This window comes from Rhinolophus sinicus, linkage group LG10 (genome assembly GCF_036562045.2).
Source record: "Rhinolophus sinicus isolate RSC01 linkage group LG10, ASM3656204v1, whole genome shotgun sequence".
Lineage (NCBI taxonomy): Eukaryota > Metazoa > Chordata > Mammalia > Chiroptera > Rhinolophidae > Rhinolophus > Rhinolophus sinicus.
The window spans coordinates 16,456,232-16,474,458 of record NC_133759.1 but is presented as its reverse complement, the minus strand read 5'-3'; the positions used below and the strand labels follow the sequence as shown (position 1 = coordinate 16,474,458).

The 18,227-nt window shown below is 42.7% G+C and overlaps 1 long non-coding RNA gene across 1 annotated transcript; it reads right to left on the bottom strand.

The window, feature by feature from the left end:
• Positions 1 to 2,544: 2,544 nt before the first annotated feature.
• Positions 2,545 to 3,613, bottom strand: LOC141567094 (uncharacterized). The gene is made up of 2 exons (XR_012489490.1): positions 3,453 to 3,613; positions 2,545 to 2,970 (listed from the first exon to the last, which is right to left on the bottom strand). It is a non-coding gene; the product is annotated as an uncharacterized LOC141567094 (long non-coding RNA).
• Positions 3,614 to 18,227: the final 14,614 nt, after the last annotated feature.

Sequence of the window (18,227 nt, the reverse complement as noted above, 5' to 3'; positions counted from 1 at the left end):
ATCTACAGAAACTTAGCATACTGGGGTCTGCCTCTGTCTCTTGCCAGCTTTATAGTCTCTGGCAATTGCCTGACCTTTCTGGACCTCAGTTCCCTTGTGTGTAAAGTGAAGATAATAGTAGTACTGATTAGACAGTGTTGTTCAGTATAGGAGCTTCCCTAGCACATTGTTTTCTCCCTTTTCCCCATGAAATTTCCCAGTGAAGTCCCCTGAGTGACTGTGGAGTCTTTGGTTTCTTCCCTACACAGCCGGATCCCCTGGGTTCCCAGGAATAAGGTCTCTCTCCAGGACGGGGTTGTAGACTCCAGCCAGGCCCAGAGGCATCACCTCCCTGGGGACTATGATGCCTTAGTCAATCTTGTTTTAACCATTGTGAAGCTGTCGTGGGTTGTGATGAGGTTTCAGGCCAAGAAGATGATGCCATCGCTCCTCCAGCCCACTTTTGGCCCCTGGAAGCCTTGTACATTTAGAGGTCTTGGGCACTGGGCATGCTAATGAGCCTTGGTGGTTAGAACAAAGCTGAGCAGCCACTTCCCCCAGCCTCTGCTCACCCAGTGCAAGAGAAAGTGCAACCCTGCACTGCTGTCCACTGGCAGTGGCATGAAATGAAGGAATCACGTGCCCCTCCCATGCCACAATCAGAGCTGGTTTCTTTTTCAGCTCTTCTGTTTGCCTTTTTGGCTTACCATTCCCCAGGTCCATTCTTCTGCTCTGGCTTGGGGCTTCTTATGGTCATGAGGCAGCCTGTCCTCAGGCAGAGACCAGAGACTTGGCACTGCCAGACAAGGAGCACAGTGCCATGGTCCCATTTACTGTGTCTAAATCAGTCCAAGGAGAGGCTCCAGACCAACATACTCACTGTGAATCACTTTCTTAGTACAATCATTTACCAAACCCCACCAGGGGCCAGGCCCCATTTTATAGATGCCTCACTGTATCCTCACCACATCCCCCTGGGGTTGGCAGGAATGGACTGCTCCAATTTGCAGTGTGGATACACAATGGTAAAGGGATACAATAGAATGGTAAAGGGCCTTGCTCATAAATGATGGTACCAGGATGGGGCAGCATCCAGTTCTCCAGACTCGAGACCCAGAGCTCCCAGGAGAAGTCCCATGGAATGCTGGGTGGAAGACAGTTGCAGGGGATGGGAGGGGAGCCTGAATCCATGTGGACAGACAGAAGAAAGCTCCCCTTGCTTTTAGCAGAGGTCAGAATTGTGGTGGACGGCCTCCCTCTGCTAAAGTTCCAAGAAGTAAGGATCCTGGCTTTGTCATTACTACTATAGTAATGTTGATGAATATTTAATTGAGAAATAAGCCCAAAATGGGGGTGTGTGGCAAAACCTCAGACTGAGATGACTTTGTTCATAGAGTTCTAGAAATTTAGTTTCAATTGTTGCGTCTTAGTAATTAAGGGTATGAAGGGAAGAGACAGCCTTTCTCTTTCTTTGCAAATGTACCCACCATCACACACACACACACACACACACACACACACACACACGACACCACCACCACCACTATCACCACCATCATCACCGCCACCTCCACCAGCACCGCCACCACCACCGCTATTGCCATGGCCACACCACCGCCACCACTGCCACCACCACCACCATCATCAACATCACCTGGAGCTTCAGAAAGAGCCAGCTTGCCCTGTGGGGAGGCCTCTTTTCCTCCTTTCCCTAACTGCTTCCAGGGGTCCAGCCAGGCAGACCCCACCTGGGCATTGTAGCTGTCCTCTCAGCAGGAAGGAGCAGGAACAATGTCATGTGGGAAGAGAAGATGCTTTATTTTCTGTGCCTTTTCCCTGCCTGGCTGCTGGCTCTCTGCCGGGGCAGGAGAGGTGAAGGGAACATGTATCCTTGTGTTCCCTAGGGCTATGTGACGTGCCCAGGTGCCTGGCTCAGGCCTGCTTACAGCACTAATCAGTTTGCGTGACAAGGATCTGTTTCCACAGCTGTCTTCAGCACTGCACTGTCAGCTCCCACTGAGCCGACAAACTTCTCCTTTGTCCTCTCTGAGCCCAGAACTGCTGGTGGAGAAGCAGAAAGGACCTTTGTGGATAGAGCTAGGAGATGCCTTTACCCTGATGCCCTCACCATAATTCAAGATCTGGCCCTTCATCTGCAGATGCAGAAATCCAGGCCGACCCAAGAACCAGAGTTCTAGGAGTTCCTAACAGATCTGAGCTAGCAAGGAATGTGTTAGTTTTGCAATGGGAAATAGACTCTTTTAAAGCCAGAGCGCTGGGTCAGGGCATTACCTCCCTGAACACACCTGCATTGGGTTCCCTGGGTATTGGTTTTCAAACTTGAGAGAGCCTCAGAATTGCCTGGAGGGCTTATTAAGATGAAGATGGCTGGGCCCGACTCCTGAGTTTCTGCTGAGTCAGTAAATCTAGGCGAGGCCTGAGAATGTACATTTCCCTGATGCTGTGGAGCCAGGGACCCCCACTTTGAAAGCCAGTGCCCTAGGTCCATGTGAGGGTCACGGGGAGGGGAACGTGACTTCAGTGGTCTCCAAATGCTGGGGGGTCTGCAGGAATATCTGGGCATTTTATTGGAGTCATTGAATAGCACATTGCTTCCACTCTTCTTTCACTTCTCTCCTTGTAAAAATAACCAAACTGCAAGAAAAATAAATGTACAACAGCAAACATGATCCTAAACAATATAACCATCACCCCAAATATTAAGACAAAAAGAGACGTATCTTGGGTGTTGTAAAATGGTTTTGGACATTGTCCTTAGTCGCAAGCAACCCCATTTCAGGATAGTAAGGAGCTCTGACGTGGCGTAGGTGGGCTAGGGTTTGCCAGCAAGACCCCCAGGCCAAGGGCAGGAGGCGGCACCGCTGGGAGGGGACCGTGTCAGAAGCCGCCGGTGGCAGGATGAGCCACAGCCCCACCTGCTCCCTCTTCAGCACAGCTGTGTCCGACGGCATGGATCTTCACCATCTGTGCCTGTAACATGTGAAACAGTTTAAAATATACTCTTTAATTTAAAATGATATTTGTCAGCTCACTGCTGCGCCAGCTCCGTCCCACCGTCGTGCTGCTGCCGGAGCAATAGTGCAACCTGGGAGGCAGGCCCGGCGAGGGGTCAGCTTTCCAGGGGGCAGCGGTTAGACAATAGTGTGGGAAGTTCCAGGTGAAGCCGCCAAGCTTTTTATAAGTCCGCAGTGATACCCGCACATTGTCCCCCAGATCTGGGACTCTCCAGAAGTCTAGGGCTATACAGTCTATGGTATCGTATTTCTGGAGGAAATGGAACCTCCCAAACCCTCCATAAACTTTTCTACCCTTTCTCACACGTGCATTACACACCCTGTATGTAAATATTAATCAATCAATATGTCTACCTAATAACACCCTAATAATTGCCAAGCTACACATTCCTGCCTGGAAGCTGTCTGTGCACTCTGGGTTTCCGAGCTAAAGTGTACCTTCTCCTTACAACGTCCAAATTATGCCTCTGTTCAGCCGGTTTGCTCTTCTCCATCGTGGAAATTCGGAAGATTTTTCACAGCCTCCATATGACAGATTGGTTCCTGCTGTGCTATGAATTCATGTCTGCTCAGCCAGCACCACCTTCCCACTAGGAGGTTTCTAGGGGTGTCATGTGGGCTTTTAGCTCTGTTGTTAGCTTTGAAATAAATTGTAACCACGTTTTGTGGCAAAAGGCAGGGGGCGACGGAGGGAGGAAAAGAAAGAGAGGGAGGGAGGAAGGGAGAGAGAGAGAAAGAGAGAGAGAACCTAATTCTAGACAGATATGTTTTCTGATTTTCGTGTCTAGAAAACTCTTCCCAGTTAACTGTGTGCCTCAAACCTAGGACTGTAAATGGATTTTCTGCAAATTTTTGCAGCTTTCAGTTTAAATTGTGGTAGGAAAGCACAAGGACCACCAGGTGGGGCTAAAGAGAGACTTATTTTTGGACGAGGCAGTAGCCAACCGGCTTGCTTAGAAAAAATTAGTCTTGGAAAAGAGTTTACTTTTCATATCTTAAAATGAAAGGTAAGACCTACTACGTTGTGCAGTTCCTGTTTCTTCTATAGAAAAGGGCCATGCTTTCCGCAGTGCCAAGAATCCCTGCAACCTCAAACCGACTTCCTGCAACTTCCTTTCCTTCTTTCTTTCCTCCTCCAGGCTCCCTCTCTCCCTCTGTCCCATCCTTCCTCTCTCCCTCATCCTTCCTTTCCCCTCCCCCATTCTGATTTAATGATTCATTTGTCTGTTGGGACAATCCAATTTGCCTGGTCTCCATAAAGCACTATTTCAGGGAGTAGCTATGAATAGAAGGTCTGCAGACTGAAAGAAAGGGCGGAAGCAGCTCAGTCTCATGTCAGAGCTCATTTCTCCAGACTGATTCGCATTGTTTGGAGAAATTCCTTCAGCAGACTTCCAACTCAGGATTTTTGTAGCATTTCCCAGGGAGATACTCACAGTTCTTAGAATAATCTGACAGTCTCATCTCAGTGACATGTGGTCTGTCCTTCCCTGCGAATTATTTGAACCCCCCCTACCCCCCACTCACACTTTAAAGCATCATGGAATAGTTTTACCAGTCATACTTTCAAATACAATACAAACATTTTCAAGTTCAGAGTGCACAGATAATAAATAAATAATGCTCTAAAATTTTAGATGAATTGGTAATTAGTCTTTGCAAAGAGGTTTGGAGATAAAAAGTGTCACATGCTATCACGCCAAATTAGCATTGATTACAGAGATTTTTAAGCTTAGCACCATGTGAATGTTGGCTTTTTCAGACCTCTTATACTGTGTTTCCAGAACAAAAGGGCACTGCTTCGGAATCTTACACCAATTGTTAGATAAATGAGAGAGAGGATCAGTGACCTCTTCGAACACAGCAGTCAGTCTGATAGCAAACACACACACACACACACACACACACACACACACACACACTCATACACACTCGTGCGTGTCTGATAAGAGTTTTGCCTGAATTGGGAAATACATTCTGCATCACGTTATGGGCAGACTGGAGAGGGGCAAAATGGTGAAAAATTGGGTCAGTAGAACAGCCCGAAAATTGATCTCTTCTCAATTTCAAATTGAATGAGATAATGACGTTAATTGGGTGAATATGCTGAGTCAGACCTCACATGTCAAGAAAAAGCAGTGGGAGACATGAGAAAGCAGAAAAGGCCTCGGGGAAAGTGGTGACAGAGATCCAGACCAGGATGCTTTATGGGGACAGCCCAGGCTGGGGGATCATTACTCACCCAGCTGCTTGCTGGTTATACAACCTTGGGATAGTTCCCCAACCTCCTTGAATCTCAATTTCTTCTCTGAAAGGTAGGATAATAATACTTTCCTCAGGGTTGTTTTAGTTGGTGAATGAGGTAAATAAACAAAGCACTTAACATAGTGCCTGGCAGGTGACGTTTTCCCTAAGTGTTGTCCTACACACGGTGGTGCCTAGGGACACCCAGAGAGGGTCTCCTCAAAGTGTCACAGTGGAAAGGACCCTATAGGGTAAGAAGATTTGAGCCACGGCCAGCAATAAAAATAACCGACATTTGCATCCAGCTCTTGAGTTTGCAGTGCACCTTTTACACTTGTTCTTTCCTGCTTTCCCCACAATCTCCTTTTGAGGAGGTCAAGGCCAGCAGTATTTTTCCAAAACCAGAAATGAAAAAGTTGAGTGCTTTGTCTACCTAGATCTTTTGATTCCAAGCCCAGTGCTATACTGATGCATCCCTGAAGGAACCAACAGGCACTGCAGGGTATACAAGGAAGGAAACCGATGTAGATCTTAGTTCTGGAGCCGAGAAATCATTCCTCAGATGGAGAGAGTGAGGGGACAACCACCTCTCTCATTCCTGTGAGTCAAAGAGCACACACACACACATGCACTCACACAACACACACACACACACACACGTACACGCACATACCCCTGAAGGTAACCTGAAAATCATTTGCCAACTGCATGCCTGTAATCTGTTAAAAAATGAAGATGCCATTTTCAAAGGTTAATCCTCACTTTTTTTAAGAAACAAAAGGGGAAAATCTAATTTCGAGACTGCTGGTATGAGGGAAAGACTTGCTGAGTTAATTCTAGAAGTGTGAAAGTGACATGCTAGTCTGGGTATTAAATTACTGCAGATTTTATTTTTTCCCCTTACAACTTTACACTAGTATCTTTCTTCCGCATCCTTTCCTGCTTTTCTTATGAAATGATGCTAGCAAATGCAGAGAACAAGACTTTTATTTTGTTAAAAGGAGCTTTATTTGAGACAAGTTTCCATAACGACAGACTTTTTATATATAGAAACAACACTACCTACTTAAAGAAAAAAAATTCTTCTGGAACTAAAGTCTGAGTCATTTTATATCTTGTAAATTCCTCAGCTACTCTGGGGCTAGATAGCAGGGGTTCACAAACACCTTCAAATCAGTGGGCTCATGGGCAGTTGGTCTGCAAATTACTTCAGCAGTTCTCTTTGTGGATTCTCTGCTTGATGGAGGCCCATCTGAGAGGCCTGGGCAGCAATCTGTACCCAGAAGGCTGGAGGGGATTCTGGCAGCTCCCATGTCAAGTAATATTTCCTTCTCTGATCTCTTTCTATTGTCTCCTCCTGTGTCTTTCTCTTTCTTCACTTTCCCTGTCTTCCCTCTGACTTAGCAGGTTAATAATATGCTCGGATCTTTGTCATATAGATCCCAAACTTTGCTACATGACCCAGTCACTTGGGTGATCTGATTAAAACTATAGATTCTGGGGCCTTGTCCCAGATATCTTGAATTGTGCCAGATAATATGCATTTCTGAGCTTCTCCCCCAGGTGATTTTGAGCCCACCAGCATGGCCTGAGTCCTGCTGACAGTATAAAGAACAACTAACTGTTAGGTGACACAGAGAGTGTTGTTTGTATGTGAATGCATTGGATCCTTGCAATCACCCCATAGACAGATACGGAAGCTGAGACTCAGGGAGCTTAAGTAATTTGCTCAAGGTTAACAATTGATTCACTCATTCATTTGTTGAATTATTAAGTGATGTCTTTTCTCATCATGCTTTTTTTGGGGCCGAGGCCCTACGATTGGGCAGGAAATGCATAGAAGAATAAAGCATGATAGCACCCCTCAAGTGGGTATAATATAGTGGATTGCACAGCTCATTGCTGCTGGAACCAGGACTCACACCTCATATTCTGACTCCAGATCTTATGCTAAAAACAAAACAAACCAAAACAAAACAAAACAAAAATTTTTATGTTGAAATAATAATAGACTCACAAGAAGTTGTAAAAATCATACAGATGATGTATACCCATCACCCAGGTTCTCCCAAAGGTAACAACCTAACAAACCCGTAATGCATGATCAAAACCAAGCCACCGACACTGGCACAGTACCACTAACTAGACTACAGACCATACTCAGATTTCACCAGTTTTTGTCTTGGTCTCTTTATTACGGCACAAAGCCATCAGTGGACCTATAGATCTCACTTAGCCTTGATACTGGTTTACAACCACAGTGGCTTCTGACATCTGGGATGATAGCTGCAGGTCAAAAAATGCAGAGGATACAAAGTGTATTCTGGGTGAGTTAGCTTTTTACAAAATAAAAACATATGTAATGCCTAGTGGACACTTGGTTTTATGACCAGATTTCCTTTTCTGGGCCAGCATGTCCCCCAGCTGCTGTTAGTGTCTGCTGCTACTGGCTTACAGCTGCCCTTCCTCTGGACAATTGGCTTTCAGTCAATCAGGAGTTGCCTGGCCCAGGATGTTATGTCCCCCGCACCCCTTCCTGCAGCCCGCAGTCTGCAGCCAATGACCGTCTGATATAGGGGCAACTAAGGCCAGTCCTCGGGCTTCCAGACTGGATTGACTCTGGCACAAGTCATGCTCCAGAGCTCCCAGGAGGGTCAGGCTGAAGCTCTTCTCCAGCTGAGAGCACTCTCTTGCATAGCTCCCTTCCCTGCCCCATCCAGATCCCCTGCTCCCTTTCTCCTTAGAGCACCCCATCCATAAATAATGTGTATCCGAACCCCTGTGTCAGACTCTGCTTCCAGGCAACTTGTGCAAAGCCAAATGTTTATTTTGTTTTCTTTTTCACTTTTTCATTTTTAGAAAAGGGCATGTCTACACTCAACAAAGATTTCCTTGTAGTAGGTTGGAGCACCCCCATACACCCTAACAGACATACACAGACACCCAAACACACACATCCTTACTTGCACACCCTCATTACCACTCAACTCTCCTTCACACACACCATAACCAAAGGCATAGCAGATGGTGAGGGGGCAATCCTGAATAGCTGTTTGGGACCCTCCAATGTATACATAAACAAAAACAAATTGAAGCCCACGTCAATGGTTATGAATTTCATGTCCAATTGGGTCTCACTAGTTTGTGGACATTCCTTTGAAATAATCAATACAGTGAGATTAGAATGTAATTTTAAATGTCTCATAACACCTTAGCTGGAAACCCAAATCACTGTCTCCCTGCCTCCCCATTTATACAAATTCAACTTTAAATTAGACCGATTGAACTGAACTGATTGTTTTTCCTTCAGCAGAGAAGAACATCAGTAAGGCTCCTCCTTGGCCTGCCTGAATGATTGTGGCCAGCACAAAATCACAAAGAAGGACTGCAGTCTTTCCAGACGTACCACTGAGCTCAAAACTGGGATTTGGAAGCCTTTGGGGGCTTCCCTGACCTGCTAGCTGTGAAACCCAGGTATGTACCTTTAAAATCTCTGGCTTATTTTCCCATAAAATGGAGCTCATATGCTTGCCCTGCCTGTCCCAGGAAACAAGGATGAAATTTTTAAAGTGAAGGTGCTTTCTAAGCTCATGAGGTGCTGAGGAGAGAGGCAGGTATCACTTCCACTGTTTATCACTTGAGCACCCTTTGTCCTTTTGTTAAATTCCTCCCTCCTTCTTGCCTTTATCCCAAACCAAGCACTCAGTGCCATTCTCCACTCCTGCCCCTGCCATGCACCAGCAAAGCCTCAAAAAAAAGTCTTTTCTATGACTTCTTTGAGGGACACGGAGTCTCTTAGAATTCTTTTTCCTCATGAACCTGACCAAGAAGAAGATACGAACATAATCTAATAATGCTCTGATGTGGCTGGAATTTTCCAGCTACTTTTATCACTCTAGATGCCCCAAATCTGGATTAAAACACAGAAAACAAAATGTGTCCAGTCTTTTGACTTTGGCTTATTCTGCAGTCGGATTTCCATGTTATCACAATCAAGATATTAAAGAAGCCCTGGTATTTTTCTGCAAAATACCCCCAAAGTGCTTAACGTTTCTTTTATGAAACGTCTAGAACTAAAGATCGCTCTTCTTCGAATCGTCCTTCAGTCTGCTGTGATCACACAGCTAAGGAATTAGTAGTCATGCAATCTTTGAAAATGACCTACCTCCTTTGAGTTCAATTTTTGCTTTTTCTTGCTTCTGTAAATATAGCCTTAATTCCCTTCCTCCCACTTGAAATCAGATATTAGCATCCTCCCTAAAGACTGCCTCCATATGGAGTGCAAACAACATCAAAATATAACAGTCCAGATTTTGTATGCTATAAAAATATAGCATTTATTGACATGAAGTTAATTGGAGTTCACCAGAGAAAATAAAAAGATTAAACTTCTACCCAAGACATTCCGTTTCTCAAAATGCGTGCACGTGACCGTAAAACTTGTTCAGTAGATATAATCTAAGCAGTTTCATAGCTCAGGGAACAATTCAGGGCCTGGACCTTTTGGAAGTTATTGATGCCTAGTTCCTGAGCTTGTGTGGTGAGGTCTCCAGGGAGTCCTGGTTGCATCTCATCAGCAAGGTTCAATCTGGAAATGAAGGTTCAGACTGTTCCACTGGGTGCAACCTGGACATTTTGAGTGTTTCAGCTTATGGAATGTTTAAGCTACAATAAGGAATGTTTTGATGCACTAGAATGTCATCTTTTCTAATGACAAAACAACATCATCAACAACACCTCCTACAGAAGTTCCCTGTTCAGTGCCAACTCAGTAAATAGCACCTCTATCCACTGGTTACACCAGCCTTCAGAAGTTTGACTCTCAATTCCCATGTCTAATCCCTCACCAAGTGCTGTTGATTCCACTTCCATAATTTTTACTACGTCTTTCCACTTCTCTATGTTGCTACTGCCCCCGTGCAAACCTAAGGACCTATCATAGCATGCCTGGATTATTACAGTTATGTCTTTTTGAAGTGAATTGCTTCTCCCCAACCTGGTCTCCATACTTCCATTGGAGTGACCAATAAAAGTACACATCTGGTTTCAGGTTTAAAGTGGTAGAGTGATATGTCTAGCCTTCCTTTCTCCCCCTATCTTCTAGCACTATTATGTTTATGTTATTGTTCTTAAAAATCTCTCTTTGAAAAAACAGAGAAATATTTTTTAAGAACAATAACATATTCATCATTGTGCTAGAAGATAAGGGAAGAAGCCAACAGCAAGAAAGAAACTTTAAGGAAATCCTGGATGATAAAAGGCAGCTGTGACCAGTTTGATAGAGGCAAGAGAACTGAAGAAACACCAGCCTGAAACACCTGTGATGTGAGCATCTTCTCCAAGGGGGAACAGAAAAAGCTTCGAGATTGAGATCAATATATAGAAAATTCTACCAATAGGGTGATCCCCAGCTGAGTCTTCTGGAGGTGTCACTTTTTCTCCCACTTCTCCTCATACATGGAGCATATGACAATGGTCCCAAATCCAAAAACTAGTCTCTAAAGAAAATGTGTGATCTTTCTAGGAAGGTATCCTCTTATGGTTTTGGGATCTAGAGAAAAGATGAGCAGATCAGAAATCAACTCAGAAATGAACTCAGCGGAAACTAATATTAGAAAGAGAAATAAGGATATCAAGAACAAAGCAGCTCCACCTAAGAAATCATTTCAATATAAAAACCAAGCCCTCTTCACATGGCAGTTGTGGGGTATACCACCCCCAGACAGCTAACTAGCCCTGCATCTCACAAGGACATTTGCAGGTCACCAGCCTCTGCCTTCTACATGGAGCCATATATACAAACAGGCAGTTAACAAAAAAGGAATCCCTGGAAATTAAAAATACGTTCAATAAAATTGAAAAAAAAATCAAAGGACTGACTAAATAAGAAGTTGAAAAGCCGGGGTTACAGACCAAAGATAGAAGATAAGTCAAGGATATCTCCCACAATGAAAAACAAGTCTAAGAGGTCATCCTATCAACAGTGCAATCGAGATAAATTGGAGTATATTCACATGTGGAAAGGCATACAGTAATGAGAACGAGCACACTGCAGCCACACATGCAATGTGAGTGAATGTCACGAGCATGACCTTGAGCAAAAGAAGTCAGCCACAAGAGGATATATAGTATTAATCTATCTCTACCTCTCTCTCTCTCTCTCTCTCTCTCTCTCTCTCTCTCTCTCTCGCTCTCGCTCTCGCTCTAGTGCTCTAGCTCTATCTATCTATCTATCTATCATCTATCTATCTATCTATCTATCTATTTAGTAAAAAATTGGCAACAGTACTCTATGGCATTGAGTCAGGAGAGTGCTGACCCTCAGGGAGGTGGTGACAGCAGGGGGAATGAGGAGCCTTCTGGGTATTGGTATCATTCTCTTCCTTGATCCAAATTGTTCAGTGGGTGAAAGTTCATCAATTTGTACACTTAGATGCACTTTTCTCTATGTATAACGATAAATTTTATCAAAAACACAGACAAACCAAATATAAAACAAACATAAAGCTTCATGCATTCAAATTTGTGAACTTAACCCTTAATTGTTCTGGGTTTTATATCATATGCAGAAAAACCTCCCTAGTCTGAGGTTACAACTTTATTTCTCCTGATGCTTTCCTCCAGCACATTTGTGGTTTGTTTTTTGGTAGTTATTGATTAAATTGCATACTCATGTAGATTTCCTTTTATCAAGCGTCATTTAAAAAACTTCATGTCTTACCAACAAATGTGTAATGATTTAATTGATGAATCCCCTGTTGTTAGAAATATAGGATGTACTCAGCTTTCATCATTTAGGAAACAATAAAATTAGACAAGTGAGCAATAAGGAGTTAAATATTCATCCAATAAAAGTTCCAGACAGAGGACAGAGATAATGAAGTGGAAGAAACCAAAGGAAAACAGAGGAAAGTTTCTCAGAGGTGAAGAAAGAAACGAGTCTTCAAAGTGTATTGGTCTAACCCACATGGACCAGGATGCTGAGAAAAAAGATCCACAATTAGAAGCAACCAAATTAAAGTAGAAAAGTCTGAGGACAAAAAGAAGATCCTAAAAGTTTCTACAGATAAGAAGCAGGTTCCTTGAGATGCAGTGAGAACCAACTTGCTAATAAATGAGCACCCTGTTCTCCCTTCCCATCCATCAAGAGGATTACAACACATACTTGTCAGATATCCCTCCAGTCTTTATTTTAAAACACACACACACACACACACGTTTTTTTTTTAATGAAAGTTTATTGGGGTGACAATTGTTAGTATTTTGAACTATATTTTTTAGGTAACTCAGTATTTTTAGGGTAAAATGGCTGCTCTTATTCTTCTTTGTCTTTCCAAAGATGGTATTGGGTATGTTTTTGAGGGGAGGGAGTATATGTGTCTTTATGGTGTTGGGAGAGATAACCTTAGATGCATTTATTGAGATCCTTGTGCTTTCCCTGGGTTCTTGCTGCCTCTGCCATGAACTGGCCGATCTGGCTGGTTCTTGAGCCACTGGGTAATGTGTGCTGGATTATGGCTGACCTTGTCTAGCTTTCCAAGGTGCATGCTGTCACCTGAACCTGAAGTCTTACTGCAAAGTCCTCATTCTCCCTGAGCTCTTTGTTTGAACCTCAGACTCCTTGATTCACTGGTGTTCTTGGTACCTCCATGTCCCGTCATCAGGACACACAAAGTCTTCTGAATCCCCTGCTTACCACGCACCAACCGTAAGGAATCCAGGCTGCTATCTCAGGTCCTATGTTTAGATAATTTCCTCCACGCTTGTTGCGCCATCAATCTATAACCATTTTGGACTTTGTGAAAAGCTTAATGGAGGGTTTCTCCTAAAGCATTGCAGCCTCCCTCAAGCTGTGATCTAGGAAGTGGTTTGCTAGTCCCCAACGGTCTTTGTGCTAACGGGAAGGTTACTATTATGCACAAACCCGCTGGGATTTCAGCGTGAAGGGAAGCCAGGAAACATGTTTTTGACTGTTTGCTCCTCCATCTCTTTCCACCCTCCATATTCATCATAAAACCAGAAGGGTTGGACTTTCGCACGTGGCAGGGATTTGTTATATCCTGAATACTCTCTTTTGCTTTGGCTTGTGATTCAACTCCCAGCCCTGCAGAGCCCAGGAAATATAGAAAAATTTTCTCCTCTCAATGTGACAATTTTTTTCAGTCCTCTTCACCTTCCCCCTCCCTTTAAAATGTTTTCAATTACAGTTAACATTTAATATTATTTTATATTAGTTTCAGGTACACAGCATAGTGGATAGACATATATAATTTATGAAGTGATCCCCCCAGTAGTCTAGTACCCACCTGGCACCATACATACTATTACAATATTATTGACTATATTCTCTGTGCATTACATCCCTATGGCTATTTTGTAACTATCAGTTGTATTTCTTAATCCCTTCACCCTTTTCGTCCCCCCAATTCCCCACATGTCTGGCAATCATCAGCTTGTTCCCTGCATCTATGAGTCTATTTCTGCTTTTTTCTTTGTTCATTTATTTTGTTCTTTAGATGCCACATATAAGTGAGATCACATGGTATTTGTGTTTCTCTGTCTGACTTATTTCACTTAGCAGAATACCTTCCAGGTCCATCCATGTTGTCACAAATGGTAAGATTTCATAATTTTTTTAAATGTCTGAGTAATAGTACATTGTATATATGTACCACATCTTTATCCAATTGTCTATTGATGGGCACTTAGGTTGCTTCTTCTATGTCTTGGCTATTGTAAATAATGCTGCAGTAAACACAGAGGTGCATATATCTTTTTGAATTACTGTTTTGGATTTTTTTGGCTAGATACCCAAAAGTGGAACTGCTGGATTATATGGTAGTTCTATTTTTATTTTTTTGAGGAACCTCCATAGTGGCTGCACCAAGTTACAATCCCACCAACAGTGTATGAGGGGTCCCCCCTTGTCTCCACATCCTCGCCAACACTTGTTGTTTGTTAATTTATTGGTGATGGCCATTGTGACAGGTGTGAGGTGATATCTCATTGTGGTTTTTATTTGCATTTCTCTGATTTTTTGGATATGAAACCAAAAGCACAGGCAACAAAAATTAAAATAAACAAGTGGATCTATATCAAATGAAACAAAACTTTTGCACAGCAAAAAGAACAATCAATAAAATGAAAAAGCAACCTATAGAATGGAGAAATATTTTCAAACCAGATATTGGACAAAGAGTTAATATTCACAATATATAAGGAACTCATACAATTCCATAGCAAGCAAACAAACAAACAAGCAATATGATTAAGAAATGGGCAAAGTACCTGAATGGACATTTTTCCAAGAGAGACATATAAATGGCCAATAACATGAAAAGGGGCTCAGCATCACTAATCTTCAGGGAAATGCAAACCAAAACCACAATTAGATATCACCTCACTCCCGTTAGGATGGCTACTATAAAAAAAACAAGAGGTAACAAGTGTTGGTGAGGATGTGAAATACGGGACACCTTGTACGTGGTTGATGGGAGCGTCAATTAGTGCAGCAATTATGAAAACCAATATGAAGGTTCCTCAAAAAATTAAGAAGACAACTGCCATATGATTCCAGCAATCCTACTTCTGAGTATTTATCTGAAGAAAACAAAATCATTCTCTAGAAGAGATAGCTGCACTGACGTATTAATTGCAGTGTTATTCACAGTAGCCAAGATATGGAAACAACTTAAGTGTCTGTCAACAGATGAATGCACAAAGAAAATATGATATATACGTGTGTGTGTGTGTGTGTGTGTGTACGGGGGGTGCCAAAAAATGTATACAAGTGGGTACTTTGGTCAACGTTGCTCAAGCAGTAGCTCGCTGTAATTAGAAGTGTCTGGATGCTGATGGTAACCACTTTGAGCACCTCTTGTAATTGCAGAAGTCAAACGTGATTTGTATTCATCTTTTGTTATTGGTATAGAGTATTACAATTTAATAGTTTTTTCCTTTCTTAAAATGTATATACATTTTTTGGCACCCTCTGTGTATATATATATATACACACACACATATATATACATATACATATATATATACCTATATATACATATATATGTGTATATATATATATATATACACAATGAAATATTATTCATCCATAAAAAAGAAGGGAATCCTGTCACATGTAACAACTTCAATGAACTGGAAGACATTTATGTTGAATGAAATAAGCCAGAGAGAGAAAGACAAAAACAGTGTAGTATCACTTATATGTCGAATCCAAAAAAAAAGCTGATGTCGTAGAAACAGAGAACAGAATAATGGTGGCCAAAGGCTGGGAACAGGGGAAGTGGGGAGATGTAGTTCAAAGGGTACAAGTTGTGAGATGAGTAGGTTCTGAGATCCGATGTACAGCGTGGTAACTAGAGTTAATAATACAGTATCATATGCTTTAAATGTGCTGAGTAGGTATTAAGCATTCTCACCACACACCAAAAAAGAGTTAGTTATGTGAGGTGATAAATGTGTTAATTACCTTGATCTTGGTAATTATTTCACAGTGTGTAAGTATATCACATTATCACATTGTACACATTAAATACATATAATTTTATTTGTCAACAATTCTTTAATAAAGCTGGAAAAATATATGCAAGATATATGATAAAAACAAAACGGGGTAAACTAAATATTATTTGAAATATGTGCTAAGATGTACTCCTTCCTTGGTCTGAATTACTTTATTCAGTAACTTTCTTCTTCAAAATAGCTGGGGTCCTTCACCTTGAAATGAAAAAGTGAGTTTTAACCTGGGGAAATTTTGGAGCCTGCAGAATCTGGGAGGAAAAGAAAAGATGAGCCTGGAAGGAACAATGAGGCAGAGGCCTGAACTGATTCTTTCTTTGCCCTCCCACATTCTCGCTCCCCTTCTCTGTATTGCTCTGTGCTCTGGAGGAATGGTCCACACAGACTGGACCTGGAGCTGAGCTGCGCCCTCCACAACTAAGACTGAAAGGACTTTTTCCCAGGACTTCCAGGACTTTTTTCCAAGTCAAGTTGTTGTCCTTTCAATCTTAGTTGTGGAGGGTGCCATTCAGCTTCAAGCTGTTGTCCTTTCTGTCTTAGTTGTGGAGGGCATAGCTCAGCTCCAGGTCCAGTTGCTGTTGCTAGTTGCAGGGGGTGCTGCCCACCATCCCTTGCGGGAGTTGAACCGGCAACCTTGTGGTTGAGAAGGTGCGCTCCAACCAACTGAACCATCCGGGAGGCAGCTCAGCTCAAGGTGCCGTGTTCAATCTTAGTTGCAGAGGGCAGAGCCCACCATCCCTTGCGGGACTCGAGGAATTGAACCAGCAACCTTGTGGTTGAGAGCCCACTGGCCCATGCAGGAATCGAACCATCAGCCTTCAGAGTTAGGAGCATGGAACTCTAACTGCCTGAGCCATCGGGCTGGCCCAGGAATGTTTTTTTTTTTTTTTTTTTTTTTTTTTAATTGAGATATAATTGACATATAACTGTATCAGTTTTAGATATACAACATGATTTAATATATGTATACATTGCAAAATAATTACTGCAAAAAGTTTAGTTGTCCATCACCACTCATAATTATAATGTTTTTCTCATGATGAGAATTTTGACATTTACTCTCTTAGCAGCTTTCAACTAAGCAATGCAGTATTGTTAACTACAGTCACCATGCTGTACATTACATTCCCAGCATTTATGTATCCTTGTAACTGGAAGTTTGTTTTTAGGGTGGGTTTTTTAGGTGATTTCCCCTGGGTTAACAAAAAACAAAACAAAACTGCCAGGGCTGATCCTTGAGGAGCGACCCAAGGATGGAAGGAGGTGAATCTCTTAACCAAGAGTATCCAGAACCCAAGACTCTTATACAATACTTCTCTCTCCATCTCCATGCCAACCTGCTAACTCCCTGTTTCGGAGGTAAACATCTAGGAGTGTCCTGTAGCGTCTGCTTCTGGAGTGTCTCTTATGGTTCAAGGTGCCTGTAATGTCAATAGATCTGTGGAGAATACGTAGCAGTGGACACAGACAAACATACTGTGTAAGCTGGCCCAGGTCTCACGCTCTAGATTCAGCACAAAATCCACATGAGAAGGACCACTCTGTGGTGAACCTCCCAAAGTCCAGGAGAGATGAAACAAGGGCCAGGACATTACAGGAGCAGCTGTGCTGGGAATCAGAGTGTTCTTGTTCCCCCCTCTCCCTCCCTCCCTTCCCTCCTTCCGTCCTTTCCCTTCTTTCCTTCCTTCCTTCCTCCCTCCCTCTCTCCCTTCCTTCCTTCCAAGAATATCTGAACAATGAACAATGCTTTTTGCAGGGGTACCTGACTGTTTTCCAGACCATCTCTAATATAGTGCCTGCCTTTTAAAATACATTAAACATTTTTTTATTCTCATCTCTCCCTTAGTTTTTGAAATTTATAGTTTCAGCATTTTACTGGGGAGGCAAGGAGCCTGGTCTTAGCTATTGCTGTGTGACTGTGGGAAAATTAAGTCCCCGTTTTGGGTCTCTGGTTTAACCCCTGTGTGAAACGACTGAGTAGGACTATACAATTTGCAGCACCTCTGCCATTAGTGGCATTCTTGGATGCTTTGCAAAGGCAGAGTTGACAGGTGAAGGCATCTGCCCCTTATTGGTGGCTATCAAGATTCACCTAGGAGAGGTTTCATGGGACATATAGACTTACTCCTGGAGCAAAACTGCCTAGAAGGAGCACAGACAAATGTGCAGGCAGGAGTGATTCCCCACACTGAGCTGCCTGGTAACTCAGCCGGTTGTTGATTAATGAAGGGAAAAGAGTGCAGAAAACTGAAATCCAGATGATTTTCAAACCTCATCTTCAGCAACAATTTTAACCTTTTCTCTGATCCCGTTGACTTTTTTTTTTTTGCTTTCTCTTAAGACCAGAGCTACTAACAAGGAAAAAGTGGACTGATTTAAATTTCATCTTCTCTAATTTTCTTAGTGCAGGCTGAAGTAGAGGTGCTAATGAGC